Consider the following 23,698-nt stretch of genomic DNA (forward strand, 5'->3'; position numbering starts at 1 on the left):
GCAACGGCAGGAACAACATTGTATGGTTGTGCCCCATCCTCACTGCACTCACCATTAATTAGGCAGCCATATTCAATGGCCACCATCACAGTCTAGAAACCCCCGCAAGTGACAGCGAATAACAGATGCTGATAGAATTCCCCTCCCGACCATCAAGTTTTCCATTCCCTGCCTGTCTCACGCATCTTTCCCGCAGAAGCAGGGTGGGATCAGCTCTCAGGTTATTGCAATAAACACCAGCTGATATACTTCAGCGCAGCCACTTGCATTTATGATATGACACGCTCGCGATATGGTCCAGACAGAATGAGAAAGCTGAGCTTCGAGCCAAAGAGGCAGCTTTCAGGAAGAGTGGCTGAGGGTTTTAAGGAGGGTCTAAAAGGAGGACTGGGCGGTGGGGATGTGGGTAAGGCGGGAGCTGGGAATTTCTGAGCATGGAGATCGGGCAGCTGATACCACGACTACCAATGGTGGGAGCAACTGAACGTGGATGTTAGAGTCTGAGGAATGGAGTGTTTGGGGAGAGGGTGGTTTAGATTACCTGTGTAACTGCCTCACCACAAGGGTTAGGTTTCAATGTTCCAATATACTTAAAGTGGATAAAGTGGAAGTGGGAAAGGTGGTTCTATTAGTCGGAGAGATTAGGATCCGAGGGCACAGCCTCGGAGTAAAGGGACAATCCTTTAGAACCGAGATGAGGGGGAATTTCCTCAGCCAGAGGATGGTGAATCTGTGGAACTCACTGCCACAGAAGGCTGCGGAAGCCAGGTTATTGAGTGCATTTAAGACAGAGATAGATAGTTCTTGGTTGGTAAGGAGATCAAAGGTTATGGGGAAAAGGTGGAAGAATAGTGTTGAGAAACTTACCAGCCATGATTGAATGGCAGAACAGATTCGATGGGCCGAACAGCCTAATTCTGCTCCTATATCTTATTATCTAACATTATAGACCCTAGACATATATAGACCTCTCTCAGGCCTGGGGGAGGCGATGGCCTAGTGGTATGATCGCTGGACTATTAATCCAGAAACTCAGCTAATGTTCTGGGGATCCAGGTGGTGGAATTTGAATTCAATACAAAAAAAATCTGGAATTAAGAATCTACTGATGACCACGAAACCATTGTTGGAAAAACCCATCTGGTTCGCTACTGTCCTTTAGGGAAGGAAATCTGCCGTCCTTACGTGGTCTGGTGTACATGTGACTCCAGAGCCACAGCAATGTGGTTGACTCTCAACTGCCCTCTGAAATGGCCGAGCCAAGGGCAACTAGGGATGGGCAATAAATGGTCAGCCAGCGACGCCTATGTCCCACGATTGAAGAAGGCCGGATCTCCTACAGCAGAAACACCGGTTTAAGGCATGTCAACTACAGCTCATTCACTGACACAGAGGCAATATCAAACATCTCCTCCTTTCATCACATGCTGTCACTGAACCACAATTGGCAGCTCCAACTTGCAAATCCTTTTGAAGGAATGAGATGGACAGTGCACGGGTTTCCCAAGTCCTGGCTTGGGAGGTGCCCTTTGTTGACACTGGCCCTTTAATTGATTGCAAAGGCGGTTGGAAAGGCCAGTTGTAAAGGGGAAAAATATATCTCTGCACCAATGTGCTCCAGCTGTAGAAACACTTGCTATGAAAGGCACAGAGAAACTCCCATAAGTTATGGGATCTCATCCGCGAGACAAAATAATTATTTTATTTGTTCAGTGAAGTTACTTCTGTAAAAAAGTCACATTTGTTTTAATAGTGTCTAATTATTTCAAAGAGTGGACGTGAAGTTGTGTCATGAGAGACCATTTAAATTATCCCTGTGTGATCCTAGTGCAAGGGTCAGCTATAAAATGAACGGGTCAACGATCAAAATAGAAGGAAGAGGAATTTTATAGGAACGTGTTAAATATTTATTCACCAGCGTCCCACGCTGTGATCTCAAGCCCCTTGTTTCCAATAAGTCATTTACAATTCACCAGATATTTCATTGATCTAACACCATGGGCTTGCATACAGGTTCTAAGCTACCATGCCTGTGCAGTGCTGACAGAGTGCCCAACTGCCAGAGGTGCCAGGGTTATTTTATTCATTCGCGGAACATGGGCGTCACTGGCTGGCTGGCCAGCATTTATTGTCCATCCCTAGTTGCCCTTGGCTAGGCCATTTCAGAGGGCAATTGAGAGTCAACCACATTGCTGTGGCTCTGGAGTCACATGTAGACCAGACCAGGTAAGGCTGGCAGATTTCCTTCCCTAAAGGACATTGGTGAACCAAATGAGTTTGTCCGACAATCGACAATGGTTTCAGGGTCATCAGTATCATAAAATCCCTACAGTGCAGACGGAGGCCATTCGGCCCATTGATTCTGCACTGACAACAATCCCACCCAGACCCTATTCCCGTAACCTCACATCTTTACCCTGCTAATCCCCCTGACACTAGGATCAATTTAGCATGACCAATCAACCTGACCCGCACATCTTTGGACTGTGGGAGGAAACCGGAGCACCCGGAGGAAACCCACGCAGACATGGGGAGAACGCGCAAACTCCACACAGACAGTGACCTGAGACCGGAATTGAACCCGGGTCCCTGGCGCTGGGAGGCAGCAGTAGATTGTTGATTCCAGATTTTTTTAAATTGAATTCAAATTTTACCTTCTGCCGTGGCGGGATTTGAACCTGGGCCTCAGAACATTAGCTGAGTTTCTGGATTAATAGTCGAGTGATAATACCATTAGGCTATCACCTCCAAATGTTAAACTTTAACCTCTGCTCCCAGCTGGTCGTAAAAGATCCCATGACATTATTCGCTGAAGGGCCAAGGAATTATCCTTGCTGTCCTGGCCAATATTTATCACTCACCTGACATCACTAATAAGACTAGGTCACCATCCCACTGAAATAACAATTTCTAAAATATACATCTTCAAATTGGGTTTTCTCACCGGAGATCTCCCTTCCCGTTAACATAACCAGCAGCCTTCACATGGAACAGAGTTGTCACATCTGTATCCCCAAAGGTTTTGTCACTTCCTGTCACCTACCATCCAAACCATTCAGGCAGCCTTTTAAACGCGTCTCCACCATCCGTATTATTAACAAACTGAATACTCGGAGAATGTGAGAATCCAATACCTCATTGATTTGTCGCCTGGATTGCTCTCTACGCTATCCAGGAGATGAAACTTTAATTCCTTGAGCAGGCCAGATATAAAGCTGGAGAGTTGGCAACTCTGAGATGTCCTCTAGCAGCTGATCGCAGAGTTTATGGGGGCCGCTGTGGAGGCTGTACCCTGCCGACCTCTCCATACACGGTGAGCTTGCCGGAGGCCAAGGCAGGTGAACAAAGAACAAAGAAAAGTACAGCACAGGAACAGGCCCTTCGGCCCTCCAAGCCTGCGCCGATCATGATGCCTGTCTAAACTAAAACCGTATGCACTTACGGAGTCCGTATCCTTCCATTCCCATCCTATTCATGTATTCGTCTAGTTGCCCCTTAAATGCCACTATTGTACCTGCTCCCACCACCACCCCAGGCAGCGCGTTCCAGGCATTCACCACCCTCCGTGTAAAACACTTGCCTCGCACATCTCCTCTAAACTTGTTCCCCTGCACCTTACACCTATGTGGATTACCTTATCGTTGGCACTGTGCAATCATAGAATCCCTACAGTGCAGAAGGAAACCATTCGGCCCATGATGCCTACACCGACAACAATCCCACCCAGGCCCTACCCCCGTACCCTCGCATATTTACCCTAGCTAGTCCCCCTAACACTAAGGGTCAATTTAGCACGGCCAGTCAACCAAACCCGCACATCTTTGGACTGTGGGAGGAAACCGGAGCACTTGGAGGAAACCCACGCAGACACGGGGAGAATGTGCAGACTCCGCACAGACAGTGACCCAAGCCGGGAATTGAACCCGGGTCCCTGGCGCCGTGAGGCCGCAGTGCTAACCACTGTGCCCCCCGTGGGCTGGGGACTTTGAACCCCAGAGCAGTTTACAATTCACGGAACTGGCAGAGTCTACCCAGCAGCGATGCTGAACGCGCGACAGAGGCATAGAAACTGGCAGCAAGGGGGGGGGGAAAGAGGCCACTCGGCCCACTGCGCCTGTGCCGGCTCTTTGACAGGTTGCAACATTTCAGACGTGTCAGTTCACATCTCGCCGCAAGACCCGGGAGACAAACAAAAACAACTTTTGGCTACTTCTTCAATGAAACTCACTGAGGGTGGAAATTGTTTGGACGTTTTGAGAGTTAACCCCGTAACAAAAAGGTTTTAGCTGCTGCCCTCATTGCCATTACCTCACTGTATAAAGTTCTGTGCTCTACTTAGCGTGCCTCTTTTAAGCTTGTTTGTCAGACTCGTCTCTTCAATCACAACCAAAGCTAAAAGAAAAAACCTCCCACACGTGAATCTGATTTGTCGAGACTCAATCAAACCCGGGCCTGTTTGACAGAAAGTGACGTCAAAACTTTGACTGAACAGGAAGAGCAGGCGTGGGTCTGACATGCAGCGTGAAGCACACCTGTAAAAGGTGAGCGGCGCCTCAATTGGCAAGGTTATTGTCGACAAGCAGCAAAGCATGCATTTAGTTAACCAATTTATCATCTATTAGTTAGTCAAGTTGTCATGCGGTCTCCACAACACTGTATACCTCCCAGGCTGCCAGGAGCTGCAACTCAGCATCAGCCTCATGCTGGCTCTGGAAGGGATTAAACTACGGCTCGATTTGTGTGGCTACACTGCCACCTACAGCTCTGTGACGGTACATCAGACAAGCATTTCAAGCACAAGCTTTGCAATTCCAACTCTGCCCCTCCCTCTAAGAACTCAACTTCGATAGCATTTGGGTCAAACACAAGCTCTGAGGGAGTCCCTGATTGGGCTGGCCATCCAATAAAATGGAAATTTCCACCATTAAAAGGCAGCGACTATGTCCTTCTGACCACCTAATCCCATGGCCAGGGTGTACCGTGTGATACACAATATGATGTGGAGTTGCCGGCGTTGGGCTGGGGTGGGCACAATAAGTAGTCTCACAGCACCAGGTTAAAGTCCAACAGGTTTATTTGGTAGCACGAGCTTTCGGAGCGTTGCCCCTTCATCAGGTGAGTGCAGGATTTGTTTCACAAACAGGGCATATATAGACAATATGATACTGGGCGGCACGGTGGCACAGTGGTTAGCACTGCTGCCTCACAGCGCCAAGGACCCGGGTTCAATTCCAGCCTCGGGTGACTGTCTGTGTGGAATCTGCACATTCTCCCCGTGTCTGCGTGGGTTTACTCCGGGTGCTCCAGTTTCTTCCCACACTCCAAAGCTGGGCAGGTTAGGTTGACTGGCCGTGCTAAATTGTCCCTTAGTGTTAGGGAGATTCGAAGAGTAAATACAGGGTTTACGGGGATAGGGCCTGGGCGGGATTGTGGTCAGGGCAGACTCAATGGGCCGAATGGCCTCCTGTTGCACTGTACGGATTCTATGATGTCCTTCTGGCCACCTGAACCTATTCCCGTGTCCAGTGCGTGCTGTGTGATATACAGTATGAAACAGGATGGCACGGTGGCACAGTGGTTAGCACCATTGCCTCACAGCGCCAGGTACCTGGGTTCAATTCCAGCCCTGGGTGACTGTCTGTGTGGACTTTGCACATTCTCCTTGCGTCCGCGGGGGTTTTCTCCCACAGTCCAAAGATTTGTTGACTCTGTCTGCACTTTCCACTGCCTCGGAAAAGCAGCCGGCATAATCAAGGACCCCACACACCCCGGACATTCTCTCTTCCACCTTCTTCCGCCGGGAAATAAGATACAAAAGTCTGAGGTCACATATCAACCGATTCAAGAACAGCTTCTTCCCTGCTGCTGTCAGACTTTTGAATGGATCTGCCATCTATTAAGCTGATCTTTCTCCACACCGTAGCTATGACTGTAACACTACATTCTGCACCCTCTCCTTTATTTCTCTATGAACGGTATGCTTTGTCCATATAGCGTGCAAGAAACAATACTTACACTGTATTCCAATACAGGTGACAATAGTAAATCAAATCAAATCAAAAAAAATGTGCAGGTTAGGTGGATTGGCCATGCTAAATTGCTCCTTGTGCCAGGGAGATGTAGGATAATTATGTGGGGTTTCGGGATTAGAGCCTGGGTGGGATAGTTGTCGGTGAAGGCTCGATGGGCCAAATGGCCTCCTTCTGAATTGTAGGGATTCCATGATTTACAGGCAACCCTCGACTTTACAACGCTCGAGTTGCGATAAATGGCATTTAGATGCCGGTGAATTGACAGCATTTCGAATTTATGATGTTGATTCTGACTTTACGACTCCACGCCAGCCTATCCTTAATATTTTCATTCTACATATATACCACTGCTTATATATACTCTTAAATGTAGCCTTGTCTGAAACAGAGTAAAAAATCTAGCGTCAAATAGTACAGGAAAAAGATACGGTTGCCATAGACCCAGATGACCGTAGGCTGCTCTCCCCTCAAAGGGGATTGGTGGCGATTTAACCCGAGGGTCACCACACCTCAGGTGAGGGGCAAGGTTGAGAAGGCGGGGCCTTCGTGCACAACCTCAGCCTGGTACGGGAATTGAACCCACGCTGTTGGCATCGCTGTGCATCACTAACCAGTCGTCCAACCAACTGAGCTAATTCTACAGGGTCGCTCACCGCAAACGTGCCCGGGAATGTTATAGCTCCCGCCAAAACACCGCCCCCTCCCCACTTAATTCACCCGACTCTGACTCTGAGCCGGAAGGTCGGATCGATGCACGGTTACCAGATGGTTGCAGGGCTAGGTCATCTACAGAAGATGGTTGCTGTGACCCACTGGCTACGTGGTGCCTGGCTGAGCTACAGCCCGGAAAGTGGAAAATGGTTTTCGGCGAATAATTTTGCCTGGAGGTGCTAGCCGGGCCAAAAGGGAAGATGGCGGCACCTCTGGGAGGCTTCCGGCAGAGGTTTGAATGCATCGGGAAGAACGTCTACAACCCACAGGAAACGAGGCTGCGATTTATTGGTAAAAACGTTGCCTTGCCCAGCTGACGGAACCAATCCCCTATTTATAACATCGTTATATTTTGACCTATGACTTGGTTTCCAATGTGTCACAAGTCCGAGGATTGCCTGTATGACTGTAAAGTAATAATTTACTCATATCTGGTACATAAAGGAATCATACAGCAGAGGAAGAGGCCATTAGGCCCATCTTCCTGGTGCAGCCTCTATCGAAGAGCTAGAATCATAGAATCCCCTATACTGCAGGAGGAGGCCATTCAGCCCATCGAGTCTGCACTGACAACAATCCCACTCAGGCACTATCCCCGTAACCCCACGTATTTACCCTGCTAGTCCCCCTGACACTACGGGTCAATTTAGCATGGCCAATCCACCTAACCGGCACATCTTTGGACTGTGGGAGGAACACGTGAGAAGTCTCACAACACCAGGTTAAAGTCTTCTTACGTGCGAGACTTCTTACGTGTTTACCCCGGTCCAACGCCGGCATCTCCACCCACTGTGGGAGGAAACCAGAGGAAACCCACGCAGACACGGGGAGAATGTGCAAACTTCACACAGTCAGTCGCCCTAGGCCGGGAATCGAACCCAGGTCCCTGGCGCTGTGAGGCAGCAGTGCTAACCACTGCGCCACCGAGCCTACGAGTTCCTGGCCTTTTCCTGTAGGGGCTGCAGCTGTTCCTTCTCAAGTGCACACCCGATTCGCTTTCGAGAGTGACTATTGAATCTGCTTCCACCACCTTTTCAGGCAGTGAATTCCAGCACTTCATCACAAGTTAACTCTCAATTAGTGTTGGTAAAAGCTCTAAACTGAGTACATGTATGGGCCAGCGGGCAATATTTCTAAAATATACTGCTAACAGATGCCAGAGTTGTCTTGCATATAAATACTCCCTACATTTAATCTTGAATACAATTGGCGTCACTGATTGTTCGTGGTACAAAGCAGTGATAGGTGTCCAAATGAAAAGAAGACCCCATCGTCAAGGTTACCCATTCATCAGCTTTCTCATTTCACTCTGTTCCTCGCTCACCAACAGCAGTCTGGCTTCACGGAGGCGAGAGAGTTGACCCGGGCAGAGATTTCCTTCTGACAAAGCAGCTCCTGGTGACTGAACAGCCGGCCTCCACCACCACCCCTCCTCCCCCCGGTCGCAGATAACCCCATCCTGCGGGGACGGGCGGTGAGGGACCGGCACCTTGACTCCTCTTTGCCATTCACTCATAGCGACAACAGGCGGCCATCTTGCCATTAACCCTTTGCTCCTTGCGCCCCCATGACCTGTTGCTGCTCTAGAATAGAAAACGGTGGCCGTTCCCATTGCTCAAAGAGCAGACAGAGCAGAACTGCGAAAGGTTCTCACCCTCCGAATTGGCCAGGGCTGCGGCCAATTTAATCACACTACTGGAATGTGCTGAGTCGCAACACTTCCCCACATTTATGAAACCAAGATTAAAACTCCTTCAAAGAAGAGCCCCTATTAATTTGCAGCAGCATGAAACTTTTTGATTTGATTTGATTTATTATTGTCACATGTATTAGCACACAACGAAAAGTATTGTTTCTTGCGCGCTATACAGACAGAGCATACCATTCATAGCGAAGGAAAGGAGAGGGTGCAGAATGTCGTGTTACAATCATAGCTAGGGTGTTGAGAAAGATCAACTTAATCTGAGGTAGGTCCAACATTCCCAGAAGGAAAAAAAAGTTTCAGACCGGTATTCTTATGTCCCACTTTTTACAAGCGCTCCATTATAAGGCATACAAAAGTAAAGTTTATTTATTAGTCACAAGTAGGCTTACATTAACACTGCAATGAAGTTACTGTAAAATTTCCCAAGTCGCCACACTCCGGCGCCTGTTCAGGTTAATGCACCTAAGGGTTAATATGTTACATGTTCACCAGAAAAAGAAGTCATTAAAGCACTTTATTTATTAGTGTCACAAGTAGGCTTACGTTAACACTGCAATGAAGTTACTGTGAAAATCTCCTAATCGTCACACTCCGGCGCCTGTTCGGGTACACTGAGGGAGAATTTAGCATGGCCAATGCACCTAACCAGCATGTCTTGCACCCGGAGGAAACCCACACAGACACGGGGAGAACATGCAGACTCCGCACAGACAGTGACCCAAGCCGGGAACTGAACCCGGGTCCCTGGCGCTGTGAGGCACCAGTGCTAAACACTGTATTCACCGTGTCACCCCCACAAGACCATTTCAGACCAGCATTCACATCCTCCAGTTTTACTGCTGTTGTTAGTGTATCTTAACACCCATAATCATGTTTTTTTTCCCCTTTGGGGAAGAGTTGGGGGAGTGGTGGAAGGATTCCCGAGCTGATTATCACCCCGTTGAACTGCGTTGAATGCTCCTTCCATGGGCAACAAGCCCTGGCGTTGGTCTTGAAGTGGAGATGCCGGCGTTGGACTGGGGTAAACACAGTAAGAAGTTTAACAACACCAGGTTAAAGTTCAACAGGTTTATTTGGTAGCAAAAGCTCCACAAGCTTTCGGAGCTCCAAGCCCCTTCTTCAGGTGAGTGGGAATTCCCACAAGTGGGAAGGGGCTTGGAGCTCCGAAAGCTTGTGTGGCTTTTGCTACCAAATAAGCCTGTGGGACTTTAACCTGGTGTTGTTAAACTTCTTACTGAGTTGGTCTTGAACCCAGAGCTTCTGGTCCAGAGGTGGAAGCGCTACCACTGCGCCACCAGGTCTCCCCACAGTTTTACTGGTGTTCCATTATAAGATACACAAGGTGGGTTCAGACCAATGTCTCCCAGTTTTGACTGTTTCTTCCTCCTTTTGTGCGACAGCAGGGCGGCCAATGTTGGTCCACAACTAATTAGCGAACAGATCTGAGGTCAGGAAGCTTATGATCAGCTGGACTGCACGGAACGGGAACATAAAATGAAAGGATTCATTCCCGAAAGGACAGGGGTTGTGCTTTAGTTATCCTTGGCTAGATCCCTGTCTGTGGTCCAGTGTTCAGTTCTGAGCACAGAGCAATGGACTTTGTGGTGATCTTACGGAGTTCCTTGCTCAGTAAGCTGCAGTGATGCACCATTAGATAAGTGGAATCCCATAGAATCGCTACAGTGTGGAAAGGAGGCCATTCGGCCCATCGAGTCTGCACCAACTCTCCGAAAGAGCATCTTAACCAGGTCTACCCCTCCGCTCTACCCCCATAACCCCACACGTTTACCACGGCTAATCCACCTAACGTACACACCCACGGACACTACCTTGTCCGGAAGCTTCCGGCTGTTCACGCCCCGCTGCTGCTGCAAGTGAGGATGGAGGAGTTGGCGCTCGGCCAATCCTCCGTTCACCGCAGCGGGGCCAGAGAATTCCGCCGGCGTAAATGGCCGGAAAATTCCGTCCTATAACTTTAGGCAGAGAACAGGAATGAGGGTGAAGATCTGCGCGCTGTCCACTCTGTTCAGGAATGATCTCCTATCCCCCTCCTCAGTTGGAGCAGTTTAGACAGCAGGAGGAGTATTGTGCTCTTTCCAGTAGATGCCAGTTAGGTATGTCTTTTATCTTGTACTTTCGCCCAGAGACTACAATCCGATTCCTTGTATACAAGCTAAATTAGAAATTGGTTACATACGTATCTTAACATTTTCACTTGGGAATAGGATAAAACAAACTATCGGGTCTTGTGTAATTCAAGGAAAAAAATACTTCAATCTTTGGAGATTAATGCCATGAAACTCTGACTCCTTATGCAACTTGGCAGGGTCTGCTTTCCATCTTCCTGCATTATGGGTCCATTAGCATGGCCCACATGCTGCATAGTTAAGCTGATATATAAAAGGTATGTGTGTGTGTGAGAGAGAGAGTGTGTGCGTGAGAGAGAGAGAGAGAGAGAGTGTGTGTGAGAGAGGGAGAGAGAGTGTGTGTGTGAGAGAGAGAGAGTGTGAGAGAGAGAGAGAGAGGGAGAGTGTGTGTGAGATAGAGAAAGAAAGAATGTGAGAGAGAGAGAAAAGGAGAGAGAGTGTGTGTGAGATAGAGAGGGAGAGAGAGAGTGTATGTGTGTGGGAAAGAGGGAGCGAGAGAGTGAGTGTGTGTGAGAGAGGAGGGGAGAAAGTGTGTCTGTGGGAAGGAGGGGGGAAGAGTGTGTGAGTATGTGTGTGAGAGAGGGAGAGAGAGTGTGTATGGGAGGAGGAGGGAGTGAGAAAGAGAGGGGGAAGAGAGAGAACGTGTGTGTATGTGCGTGAGAGGGGAAGTTTGTGTGAGAGAGAGAGATAGAAAGATAGATAGAGAGAGAGAGAGAGTGTGTGTGTGTGCACGTGTGTGAGAGAGTGTGAGAGAGACAAAAAGAGAAAGACTATGTGTGAGAGAGAGGGGGAAGAGAGAGTGAGTGTGAGAGTTTGTGTTTGTGTGTCTATGAGAGAGAGCAAGATGGCAAATGTGTATGTAAGAGAGAGAGGGACCGAGTGTGTGGGAGCGACGGAGATAGAAAAGAATGTGAGAGAGAGAGTGTTTATGAGAGAGAGAGGGAGGGAGGATGAGAGTGAGTGTGTGTGTGAGAGATGGAGAGACAGAGAGAGGGACAGTATGTGTGTGCGCATGTGTGCAATAGCGAGTGTGTGCGTGTGTGTGTGCGTAGAAGAGAGAAAGAGGAACAGGGAGAGAGGGACTGAGAGTGTACGTGTGAGAGAGAGAGAGAGGGAGGGAGAAAGGGTGTGAGTGAAAGAGGGTGTGTGTGTGAGACAGGGGAGAATGAGTGAGTGAGAGAGAGAGAGTGTGTGCGAGCGAGGTAGGGAGAGAATAAGAGAGTGAGTGTGTGTGTGTGTATGAGTGAGATGTGCGAAAGAGCAAGGGGAATTTTATGTGAGATGGAGGAAGACGGGGTTTATACCTGATACTGAGGGAGAGTGTGTGAGTGAGAGAGAGTGAGTGTTTCTGAGTGAGAGAGGGAACATGTGTGTGTGAATGAGACAGAAGGAGAGAGTGTGTGTGTGAGAAAGAGGGAGTGTGTGTGAGTGAAATAGGGAGAGAGAGGGCATGTGAGAGAGAGTGGGTGGAAGAAGGGAGAGGGAGATAGTCTTGGACAGAGAGAGGCAGAGCATGTGAGAGCTAGAGAGTGTGTGAATGAGAGAGGGAGAGTGTGTTTGATTGAGTGGGATAATGTATGATTGAGGGGAAAAGTGTGAGAGAGTGGGAGAATGCATGTGAGTGCGTGTGTGAGAGAGGGAGAGTGTGTGTGAGAGAGGGAGAGAGTGTGTGAGAGAGGGAGAGTGTGTGTGAATGAGGGAATGTGTGTGTATGAGTGAGAGGGAGAGTGTGTGAGTGAGAGCAGGAGAGAGTGTGAGTGAGAGTGGGATAGAGTGTGTGAATAAGAGGGATTAACACGTTTTTAAAAACTGAGGAATGGAGGGACTTGTGAAAGCCAAGAATAGTGAAAAGGTGAAGCTTGCTATTGGCCAGAGGCTGGCAGTGCTGAATAGATTAGATGATTGAGTCCTTCATTCAAACCAGTTTCTGATTTCTGTGCTTTTCAGTATTTAAGCGTTGAAAAACACTGCTCTGAGTCCTTGGGCGGAGCCTCCTGTTCCGGCAGTAAATCGGACAGTAGCAGGATGCCCGCGTGGGAAATACCCCGCCTGATTTTCCTCGCCACTGAGGTAAATGAGATGGACAATTTGACGGCCTATACAACTGGCATCCAGTCTCACCCGCTGCCAATGTTGCAAACTCCATTCATTACTGCACTCACATCCAAATTCACCGGGCATCCGCAGAATGCATATTGTCAGGGAGGAGATGGCAAACAAAAATCAGGAAACATGGGTGAAAGGGGCTCTGCTTAAATGCCTCGGCTCTACAGAACTGGGGGAGTTTGTTCACCCACCAACACTTGCTGAGTTTTAATGACCAGAACCCGTTCTGATTACATCCACGACAGCAAGCCTTTGGAGAATTCGCTCCAGCTTTAGGAAGACTGATGTTTGTCCACAAGGCTTTAATGATGTTGCTGCCTCTATGTCTGCTGTACGATATTGAAATGAAACATCACCCTGTCAAGGCTAGGCACAACAAACATGGCTGGAAATAAAAATATAGAAAATAGAAGCAGGAGGAGGCCATTCGGCCCTTCGAGCCTGCTCCGCCATTCATGTTGATCATGGCTGATCATCAAATTCAATACCCTGATCCCGCCTTCCCCCCATATCCCTTGATCCCTTTAGCACCAAGAGCTACATCTAATTTCTTCTTGAAATCACATAACATTTTGGCCTCAACTACTTTCTGTGGTAGTGAATTCGACAGATTCACCACTCTCTGGGTGAAGACATTTCTCCTCACCTCAATCCTAAAAGGTTTACCTTATTCTCAAACTATGACCCCCAGTTCTGGACTCCTCCACCATCGGGAACACTCTTTATGAATCGACCCTGTCTAATCCTGTTCAAATTTTATAAGTTTTTTTGAGGTCCCTTCTCACTCTTCTAAACTCCAATAAATACAATCCTATCTGACTTAGTCTCTCCTCATATGACAGACCTGCCGTCCCAGGAATCAGCCTGTTAAACCTTTGCTGCACTCCCTCTATAGCAAGGACATCCTTCCTCGGATAAGGACACCAAAACTGCACACAATACTCCAGATGTGGCCTCACCAATGCCCTGTACAATTGCAGCATAACATCCCCATTCCTATATTCAAATGGCCCTGCGGGGGGTGGTTTAATCCAATTCTATGTTAGGACTGTATTAGTTAAGTCTGTGGACTTGGTTAAAGAAAGAAAAGCTTGCAGCCATATCCTCACGACACCCTTAGGCACTTTCTAGTCAATGAGAATCATAGAATCCTACAGTGCAGAGGGAGGCCATTTGGCCCATTGAGTCTGCACCAACCACAACCCACCCAGGCCCTATCCCCACAACCCCATGCATTACCCTAGCTAGTCCCCCTGACACTAAGGGGCAATTTAGCATGGCCAATCCACCTAACCCGCACATCTTTGGACTGTGGGAGGAAACTGGAGCACCCGGAGGAAACCCACGCAGACACGGGGAGAACGTGCAAACTCCACACAGACAGTGACCCCAAGCCGGGAATTGAACCCGGGTCCCTAGCGCTGTGAGGCAGCAGTGCCACCATGTCACCCGGTCCGTGTGAAGGGTAGTCACTGTTGTAGAAAAGCTGGCAGCCAGCGTGCAGGTACAAACGCTCAAATATTTCTACTTCATAGACTTCTCATTTTAGTTAACGGGTATGGAAAACCACTTTATATTCCCGAACGCCTTGGCAAACCTGGCGCATAAGTAAGTATTGCTCTGCAGGTCACTGAATGTGGAGAGATTGACAGCATCTGGTCTCACACATGTGGTGAGGGTAAGTGTGAGGAAGTGGGGACATCTGAGAGGGCTTGTGGTTTTTTGGGTTTGGCAAACTGCTCCCAACTCCCATTGAGCTTCCTTAAGCTGTCTGTCAACCGAGAAATTATGGGAACAAATGGCGTGTTTACATTGTGTTTCCTTTCCCCCGTGTTGAGATTCATGTAGCCAAAATATTAATTTAGGATTGAAATGATGTACAAGTACCACATGTCCTACCTTGCACACTCAACATTGCCAAGCTGTAATATAACTTCACCCAAAACCTGTTGGAAGGCTAATCTTTTGTAAATTAGCAGGAAGTACTTTTTTAAGTGAAGCCGCAATTATTTTTTTGTACTGTTAACGTGCCACACTTGCCTACCATGAAACATTGCCACTAATGCTTGAGTGGCCTGTGGTTGCATGTTGGCCATGCTGTCGGTGTGGTTTATACAAATCCTCTTGACAAGGTAATTAGCAACAAAGCGTCACTTTGGGGTTTAATCGCTCACACATCAGCGCCCTCCCAATCAAAGAAAAACACCAGAAAAGGCTCAGAAATGAATCCTGAGCAATGGGCTCTTGCCAATTGTGTGGGTGTGAGATTGGTGTGTCGGAGTATATAGACTGTTGTCGGTGTGTGCGCCAAGGGAATTAAAGGATTTGGGGTTAGGGCAAGAAGATCGAGTTGAGGTAGAATATTGGATATCGTCATGTTGAATGCAGTCTGTCTCATCTTCTATTTCTTGTGTTCTTGTGTGTTTTTTTTCTTCATTTGTGGGACAGGGGCTTCGCTGGCTGGCCAGCATTTATTGCCCATCCTTAGCTGCCCTTGGCTAGGCCATTTCATAGGGCAGTTAAGAGTTAACCACATTGTTGTGCCTCTGGAGTCACATGTAGGCCGGACCAGGTAAGGACGGCAGTAAAAGGACAATTACTGAACCAGATGGGTTTTTCTGACAATGGACGATGGTTTCATGGTCATCAGTAGATTCTTATTCCAGACTTTTTTTATTGAATTGAAATTCTACCATCTGCCATAGGGGATTCGAACCCGGAATTTAGATCATCAGCTGAGTTTCTGGATTAATAGTCCAGCAATAATACCACTAGGCCATCACCTCCCCTCTGCATGAGAGAGAGTGTCAACAGCTGTAACTCCCGAGTTCCAGGGTATCTTATTGGGGGGGGGGGATACCCCAAAGATGTGCGAGGGGTTGGGGCATTCAAAGAACAAAGAAAAACAATACAGCACAGGAACAGGCCCTTCGGCCCTCCAAGCCCGCGCCGCTCCCTCTCCGTTCATGTGGCTATCTAGATAAGTCTTAAACGTTCCCAGTGTGTCCGCCTCCACCACCTTGCCCGGCAGCGCATTCCAGGCCCCCACCACCCTCTGCGTAAAATACGTCCTTCTGATATCTGTGTTAAACCTCCTCCTCTCACCTTGAACCTATGACCCCTCGTGAACGTCACCACCGACCTGGGAAAAAGCTTCCCACCGTTCACCCTATCTATGCCTTTCATAATTTTATACACCTCTATTAGGTCACCTCTCATCCTCCGTCTTTCCAGTGAGAACAACCCCAGTTTACCCAATCTCTCCTCTGAAGTTCATAGGTAAGTTTTTCACGGCAATTGCCCAGTTGGGCAATACCTACGGGCAGTTTGCCCTACACTGGGAACCACCTGAAAATGTGATTACAACTGCAAACTGGTTCCGACTGGGTTACATCAATATTTATCCAGAAAAAATTGGAAGAATTAAAACCTCTTCTAACTCCTGCACTGACCCACCGTGATTCCTTCACCACTGGAATCCTCAGACACCACCAAACCACTCCCTCAGCAGCAGCCCCCGCCCAGGGATCTACCCCCAGCAACGCCATCCCCAACAGGACTCCCCCAGCACTACGAGAGGAAATGATCTTTCACTCCAGGTGTGATTCTACTGACAAACTGCGAAGCTGTTATCAAAATAAACTTGACTTAACAACATAGTTAAACTATAGTAAATGAATTAGCTTAACATTTAACAGTCGAACAATACTTTAAAAAGATACAATTCTTAACTTTTAACTCATCCTTATTCAAGCAACATTCCTCTTATAGACTTAAAACCCCTCTTCAAAATCAGTTAGCAAACATAGGCTGACATGTTGCACTTAGGTTGCTAGTCCCAGAGCTCTCAGAGCACTTCTGGGGGGAGAGAGAGAGAGACGGGGTAGAGAGAGAGAGAGAGAGACGGGAGGGACAGAGAGAGAGAGAGAGACGGGAGGGACAGAGACGGGGGGAGAGAGAGGGGGGGGGGAGGGGGGGAGAGAGAGGGGGGAGGGGGGAGAGAGGGGGGAGGGGGGAGAGAGAGGGGAGAGGGGGGGAGAGGAGGGGGGAAGGGGGGAGAGGGGGGGAGAGAGGGAGAGAGAGGGGGAGAGAGAGGGGGGGAGAGAGAGAGGGGGAGAGAGAGAGGGGGCGAGAGAGAGGGGGCGAGAGAGAGGGGGCGAGAGAGAGGGGGGAGAGAGAGGGGGGAGAGAGAGGGGGGAGAGAGAGGGGGGAGAGAGAGGGGGGAGAGAGAGGGGGGGAGAGAGAGGGGGGAGAGAGAGGGGGGAGAGAGAGGGGGGGAGAGAGAGGGGGGGAGAGAGAGGGGGGGAGAGAGAGGGGGGGAGAGAGAGGGGGGGAGAGAGAGGGGGGGAGAGAGAGGGGGGGAGAGAGAGGGGGGGAGAGAGAGGGGGGGAGAGAGAGGGGGGGAGAGAGAGGGGGGGAGAGAGAGGGGGGGAGAGAGAGGGGGGGAGAGAGAGGGGGGGAGAGAGAGGGGGGGAGAGAGGGGGGGAGAGAGAGGGGGGGAGAGAGAGGGGGGGAGAGAGAGGGGGGGAGAGAGAGGGGGGAGAGAGAGGGGGGGAGAGAGGGGGGGGAGAGAGGGGGGGGAGAGAAGGGGGGGAGAGAAGGGGGGGGAGAGAGGGGGGGGAGAGGGGGGGGGGAGAGAGGGGGGGAGAGAGGGGGGGGGAGAGAGAGGGGGGGGAGAGAGTTGGGGGGGAGAGAGAGGGGGGGAGAGAGAGGGGGGGGAGAGAGAGGGGGGAGAGAGAGGGGGGAGAGAGAGGGGGGGAGAGAGAGGGGGGGAGAGAGGGGGGGAGAGAGAGGGGGGGGAGAGAGAGGGGGGCAGAGAGAGGGGGGCAGAGAGAGGGGGGGAGAGAGAGGGGGGGAGAGAGAGGGGGGGAGAGAGAGGGGGGGAGAGAGAGGGGGGGAGAGAGAGGGGGGAGAGAGAGGGGGGGAGAGAGAGGGGGGGAGAGAGAGGGGGGGAGAGAGAGGGGGGGAGAGATTGGGGGGGGGAGATTGGGGGGGAGAGATTGGGGGAGGAATGGGGGGGAGAGGGGTTGGTTGGGAAGCCCCGAAGCAGGATGCTAATGCCACAGCTCCGGCAAAGAGTTTAAAGTTTAAAAAGTTTATTATTAGTGTCACAAGTAGGCTTACATTAACACTGCAATGAAGTTACTGTGAAAATCCCCTCGTCGCCACACTCCAGCGCCTGTTCGGGTAACACTGAGGGAGAATTCAGCATGGCCAAACAATGGGTAAGCCTGGGTTGGTGCTGGTCTAACAGGCTGGAAGTGGATGGGGAAAAGCTCGAGAAGCCAAGGTCATGATTGGTAGTGGGGGAGGGGCCGGCTTGCCAAGAGACAAGAAACTGGGGCCAAGGAGACCGAAGGCAGACCGAAGGCCTGAGGGAAAATGTGCCTACTCTTCCTGACTCACCAGGAGCTTGAAAACAAAGCGTTTATTGATTAGTCACAAGTCGGCTTACATTAACACTGCAATGAAGTTACTGGGAAAATCCCCCAGTCGCCACACTCCGGCACCTGTTCGGGTACACTGAGGGAGAATTTAGCATGGCCAATGCATCTGACCAGCACGTCTTTCAGACTGTGGGAGGAAACCCATGCAGATATGGGGAGAATGTGCAGACTCCGCACAGTAACCCAAGCTGGGAATCGAACCCAAGTCTCTGGCACTGTGAGGCAGCAGTGCTAACACCGCGTCACCCATGAGGCAAAGAGCTGTGGACAGGGCCCTTCCAAGGACTTCGAATCCCTGACCCGCTGCCGGCCTCCCTCACCGCGAGCAACTCCAAACACTGGAAAACAGCCCCAACATAACGTGCCTTAAATGGAATTTAATCATTTAATCGCATGGCATTTTTTCATTGACAAATACCCATCACCTGAATGAACCCATTCAGTTAGCGTACAGCAAACGAAACAATGCAAGATGTTTTCTATCATACTTTAGAATGGGCATAATAATCCCTAGTCAAGTGCGGTTACCATGGTACATCATAAATCAATATGCTAAACTGAACCAAACCAAGCTGAAACAGATAATGAACATTTTCCCTCCAACTGGGCTAAATCAGAGCGAATAATCCTTAGGGTCAGCGAGTGCAAAGTACTTGCCCTCTCCGTGAAGTCGGCAAGCAAGGCCGTTGCTGCATTCCCATCCAAACACTGCTTTATACAGCTGTGACACACACAAAGTAGCAGCATCAAAAAATGTCTTTTTGTTAATTTGCTCATGTGCACAATAGAGGCTGGGGGAGAGAGAGGGAGAGAGAGAGCGCGGAGAGATCTGCACAATCCATTTATATTAAAAAATGCAGAACAGGTCAAGGCAGAGAACGACATTGAAATCACGGCAAACCCAGCCATGAATTGAAGAAATGCGTTTCTTTCTCAGACCGCAAGGTGTGTTTTTGTTCCAAGTTTTTTTTTTCCATCACTCCGTTACGTTATTGCTAAAGCCTTCTTGTAACTGTCACCTGCAGTGAGTATAATTACATCCTAGCCACATCAAGCACGCCCACATCCAACTGCAGTGAAAAGAGAAAGCTTTCGGAAGGACCTGGACAAACAATAGACAACATAAAACCACCTGATGTGTGTCTCAAAAAAAAAATCTGTGTGCCAGGTTAATAAAAATGACAGCTTCAGGACGAAATGACAGTCAAACCTCGGTCACCGACGAGACAAGGCCACATTATATGGAAATGCAGGCACAAGGTGCGTTCTTCAATGGGTTACAGTTCACACGAGGTATCAGTCTATCTGAGGCAATAATTTAATGCTATTGCGTTCAGGTTAGTACGGTTCCTTTCATGATCCACTGGCTGTTGTACAGGGAGTCTCAGGACGGAATCACAGAACCCCTACAGTGCTGAAGGAGGCCGCATTCAGTCCATTGGGTCTACACCAACTCTCCGAAACAGCATCTTACCCAGCCCCCTCTCCCCCCACCTCGCCCCTATGCCCACAACCCCGCATCTTCACCATGACTAATCCACCTAACCCGCATATCTTTGGACTGTGGGAGGAAACTGGAGCACCCGGAGGAAACCCACGCAGACGCGGGGAGAACGTGCAAACTCCACACAGTCACCCGAGGCTGGAATCGAACCCGGGTCCCTGGCACTGTGAGGCAGCAGTGCTAACCACTGTACCACCAGTGGTGCTTTACTTCTATTAATGTTTGGATATAGAATGCAGATGGGGGTGGGGGGGGCGGGGGGAACGCCCTGCTAAAATGGGGAGAATTATCTTCACGTTGCGAAGACACTTCTAGATTGACATGGCTGTAAATCGCCAGTCAGTCCCTGTCCTCAGGCCAGCAAGGAGACAAACTAAAGCAATAATAAACAATGCCACATTCAGCTTGTGCCTCTGCTGCATTATTAACCCATTTTCTTGGCATTAAGGAAGGATAATAGGGACAGGTGGAGGCCATTCAGCCCCTCAATCCCATTCCACCCCTCTGTTAGATCATGGCTGCTTTACAACTTAAACTCCATCTTGGTTCCGCAGCCTTTAATATCCAAAAATCAATTAGAGTCAATTTCAGTTTAACTTAACATCTAACCTGAGTGAATTCATTGCACAGGCCACAGGTTTGGAGAGGCCACAACCCAGTTGGCTTGCCCGCTGGCGAGATAGGGGCGATCATTCAGGGCAGATTAAAAATGATTAAGGTACAGCTGAAATTTCAATTTAGGAGTGGGGGTAGGAATTAAGGAGTGGGGTCCACAGCCTGAACCAAAGTCACTATCCATGCTTCTACAGCCTTCACTTTTTACAGTCATCTGCCAAGGGTTTGAATAAATTAGTTCTATTGGTACAAATCTCAAATGTGCGCAAGGGTGTAACACAGGATAGCAAGTTAACAGTTACACCTCTTCTGAATTGAATTTCCCAATAAGGGAGGCTGTTTGCTTCAGTCAAGGCCTGCTATGAGTTGGTGTTGCACCTAGCTTTACTGTGATGGTTCACCATTGGTCCCACTGCACTGGCAACCCTATTGTGGATAATGTCACACAGAGCCATACAATACGGTCATCAGACAGATAACAGAAGGTGATGGCTTAGTGGTATTATCATTAGACTATTAATCCAGAAACTCAGTTAATGCTCTGGGGACCCGGGTTCGAATCCCGCCACGGCAGATGGCGGAATTTGAATTCAATAAAAAATATCTTGAATCAAGAATCTACTGCAGACCAGGAGTTGATCTTTCCCTACACCCTAGCTATGACTGTAACACTACATTCTGCACTCTCTCCTTTCCTTCCCTATGAACGGTATGCTTTGTCTGTATAGCGCGCAAGAAATAATACTTTTCATTGTATCCCAATACTCGTGACAATAATAAATTAAATTAAATAAGGAAACCATTGTCGAAAAACCCATCTGGTTCACTAATATCCTTTTGGGAAAGAAATCTGCCGTCCTTATCTGGTCTGGCCTACATGTGACTCCAGAGTCACAGCAATGTGGTTCAGTGGCAACTGTCTCCAAGAGCAACTAGGGATGGACAATAAATGCTGGCCAGCCAGCGACGCCCATGTCTCAGGAATGAATACAAAAAAATGGCTGCCCTTGCATGTAGGGTGTCATGATGAAAATGCTGTACCTCCTTGGAGGTCACGGCTCCAAACTGTGGCCAATATTCAGCAAGCGAACAGAAGCTGGATTCCTCTTTGAGTCAGAACTCAGGTCAACTTCTTGATTCATATATTTTTCCAGAAACAGTTTATTTTTAGTTATCCAGCTGGAAGGGTGATCTGATTGTGACCTCAACTCTACTTTCTTATCTGCCCTGCATAACCGTCGACTCTCCTGCAGATCAAAAATCTGTCAAACACAGTCTTGAATATGATCCAGTAACCAGTGCTCTCTGGGATTGAGGATTCTAAAGATATACAACCCTCTTGGAGAAAGGGTTTCTCCTTCTCAACTGGAGGTCTCCTTATTTTGAAACAGTGGGCCTTAGTTCTAGGTTCCACCCACCCCAAAGGGAATGTCCACTGAGTATCCTTTTTATCAAACCACCTCAGAACTCTTTGTTTCTGTAAATTCACCTCTCATTCTTCTGAACTCCAGTGCGTACAGACGCAAACCCCCCAATCCAGGAATCAGACGAGTGTACCTTCTCTGAACTGCTTCCAATACAGGTATATTACTGGTGGGCATAAGACAAAGACTGTCTCATAGAATCCCTACAGTGCCGAAGGAGGCCATTCAGCCCATCGAGTCTGCACCGACCACAATCCCACCCAGGCTCTATTCCTATAATCCCTCATATTTTACCCTGTTAATGCCGCTGACACTAAAGGCCAATTTAGCATGGCCATTCAACCTAACCTGCACATCTTTGGACTGTGGGAGGAAACCCATGCAGACACGGGGAGAATGTTCAGGCTCCGCACAGACAGCAACCTGGGGCTGGAATTGAACCCGGGTCCCTGGCGCTGTGAGGCAGCAGTGCTAACCACTCTGCCACCGTGTCGCCCCACAATACTCTCGGTGTGGTGTTAACTAGCTGCAGCAAAATCTCATTACGTTTATACTCCACCCCACTTGGAAAAAAAACTACAAGAATTCCGAAGATTAACGACCCTCCAAGAGAAGAAATTTCTCCTCATCTTGGTTTTAAATGGGTTAGCCCTTATTCTGAAACTATGGCCCAGTTCCAGATACCCCTTGTCATGAGCATGCATGATAAATAATATATGCTACCTCAGAAACTTGGCATGAGGTCAGCAGATTCAGGCACCATTGCACAACATACAAATATGTGCCAACTACAGGGCACAGTTGTACTGTGGCAGCACTTGCCAAGTGCGTCACCTTCTTCCACATTTGGTGTCGGGAATTCCATACAGTGATGACCCTGACTTGAGAAACTTAGAGAATAGGAGCAGGAGTAGGCCATTCGGCCCCTTGAGCCTGCGCCGCCATTCAGTATGATCATGACTGATACTCTATCGCAACGTCATCCTCCCGCGCTCTCCTTGTCCCTTCGTGCATTCAGCGCCCAGAAATCTATCCATTTCCTTCTTAAGTAAATTCAGTGACTTGACTGTCACTTCTTCACACAAAAAGTCGTGGAATTCTGGAACTCTCCAAGAAAGCTGCGAGTCAATTGAAAAGTTCAAAACTGCTACTGATGGACCAGAGTCTTAAAGATTAGAGAAACAAGTGCATGTTGTATCATTTCCCTAACTGGCCAACCTTCCCCATACTGACCTCTTTTGTTCTCACACTACCCTTCACCAGATGGTTCAATGTTACTTGCCCACAAATTCTGCTTTGCTTCCCACGTTTGTTTTGAATTCGACCCAAATTTTAAGGCCTTTGGCAAGAGTCCAAAATTTTAGGCCCCAGGGCTGCAGCCCTTTGAATGCTCAAAGAGCCAGTAACATTTCAGATAATGCACATCCCCTCCATTTATGGGATTCCAAGCTCATGGTCAAATGCAGATCAAGAAATGTTTGTGTATATTATTTGAGAGCCCACCTCAGAAGACTGAGGGAGTCACCAGTTTCTAATTTACTTGACTAATTGGTCTTTAATAATGAGGGTCGCTTCAGGATGCCCATTGGCACATGTTGGTGAAATAAGCTGCCATGTCACTGCAGTGTCCCTGTGTAATTCCTCATCACTAATCATAGAATAGAATCCCTACAATGCAGAAGGAGGCCATGCAGCCCATCGAATCTGCACCAACCACAATCCCACCCAGGCCCTATCCCCATAACCCCATGCATTTACCCTAGCTAGTCCCCCTGACACTAAGAGGCAATTTAGCATGACCAATCCACCTAACCCACACATCTTTGGATTGTGGGAGGAAACCGGAGCACCCGGAGGAAACCCACGCAGACACGGGGAGAATGTGTAGACTCCGCATAGACAGTGACTTGAGGCCGGAATTGAACCCGAGTCCCTGACGCTGTGAGGCAGCAGTGCTAACCACTGTGCTGCCCCTCGAGGAGTTGAATGAGCCACTCTTATACCCAC

General features: G+C 48.9%; 1 protein-coding gene across 1 annotated transcript in view; it reads right to left on the reverse strand.

Moving 5' to 3' along the window:
- Positions 1–23,698, reverse strand: part of LOC144511296 (multiple C2 and transmembrane domain-containing protein 2-like) — a 447,793-nt gene that overhangs the window by 153,758 nt on the left and 270,337 nt on the right. The gene's annotated exons all lie outside the window — the stretch shown is intronic.

The sequence above is a fragment of the Mustelus asterias genome, chromosome 24 (genome assembly GCF_964213995.1).
Source record: "Mustelus asterias chromosome 24, sMusAst1.hap1.1, whole genome shotgun sequence".
Taxonomy (NCBI): domain Eukaryota; kingdom Metazoa; phylum Chordata; class Chondrichthyes; order Carcharhiniformes; family Triakidae; genus Mustelus; species Mustelus asterias.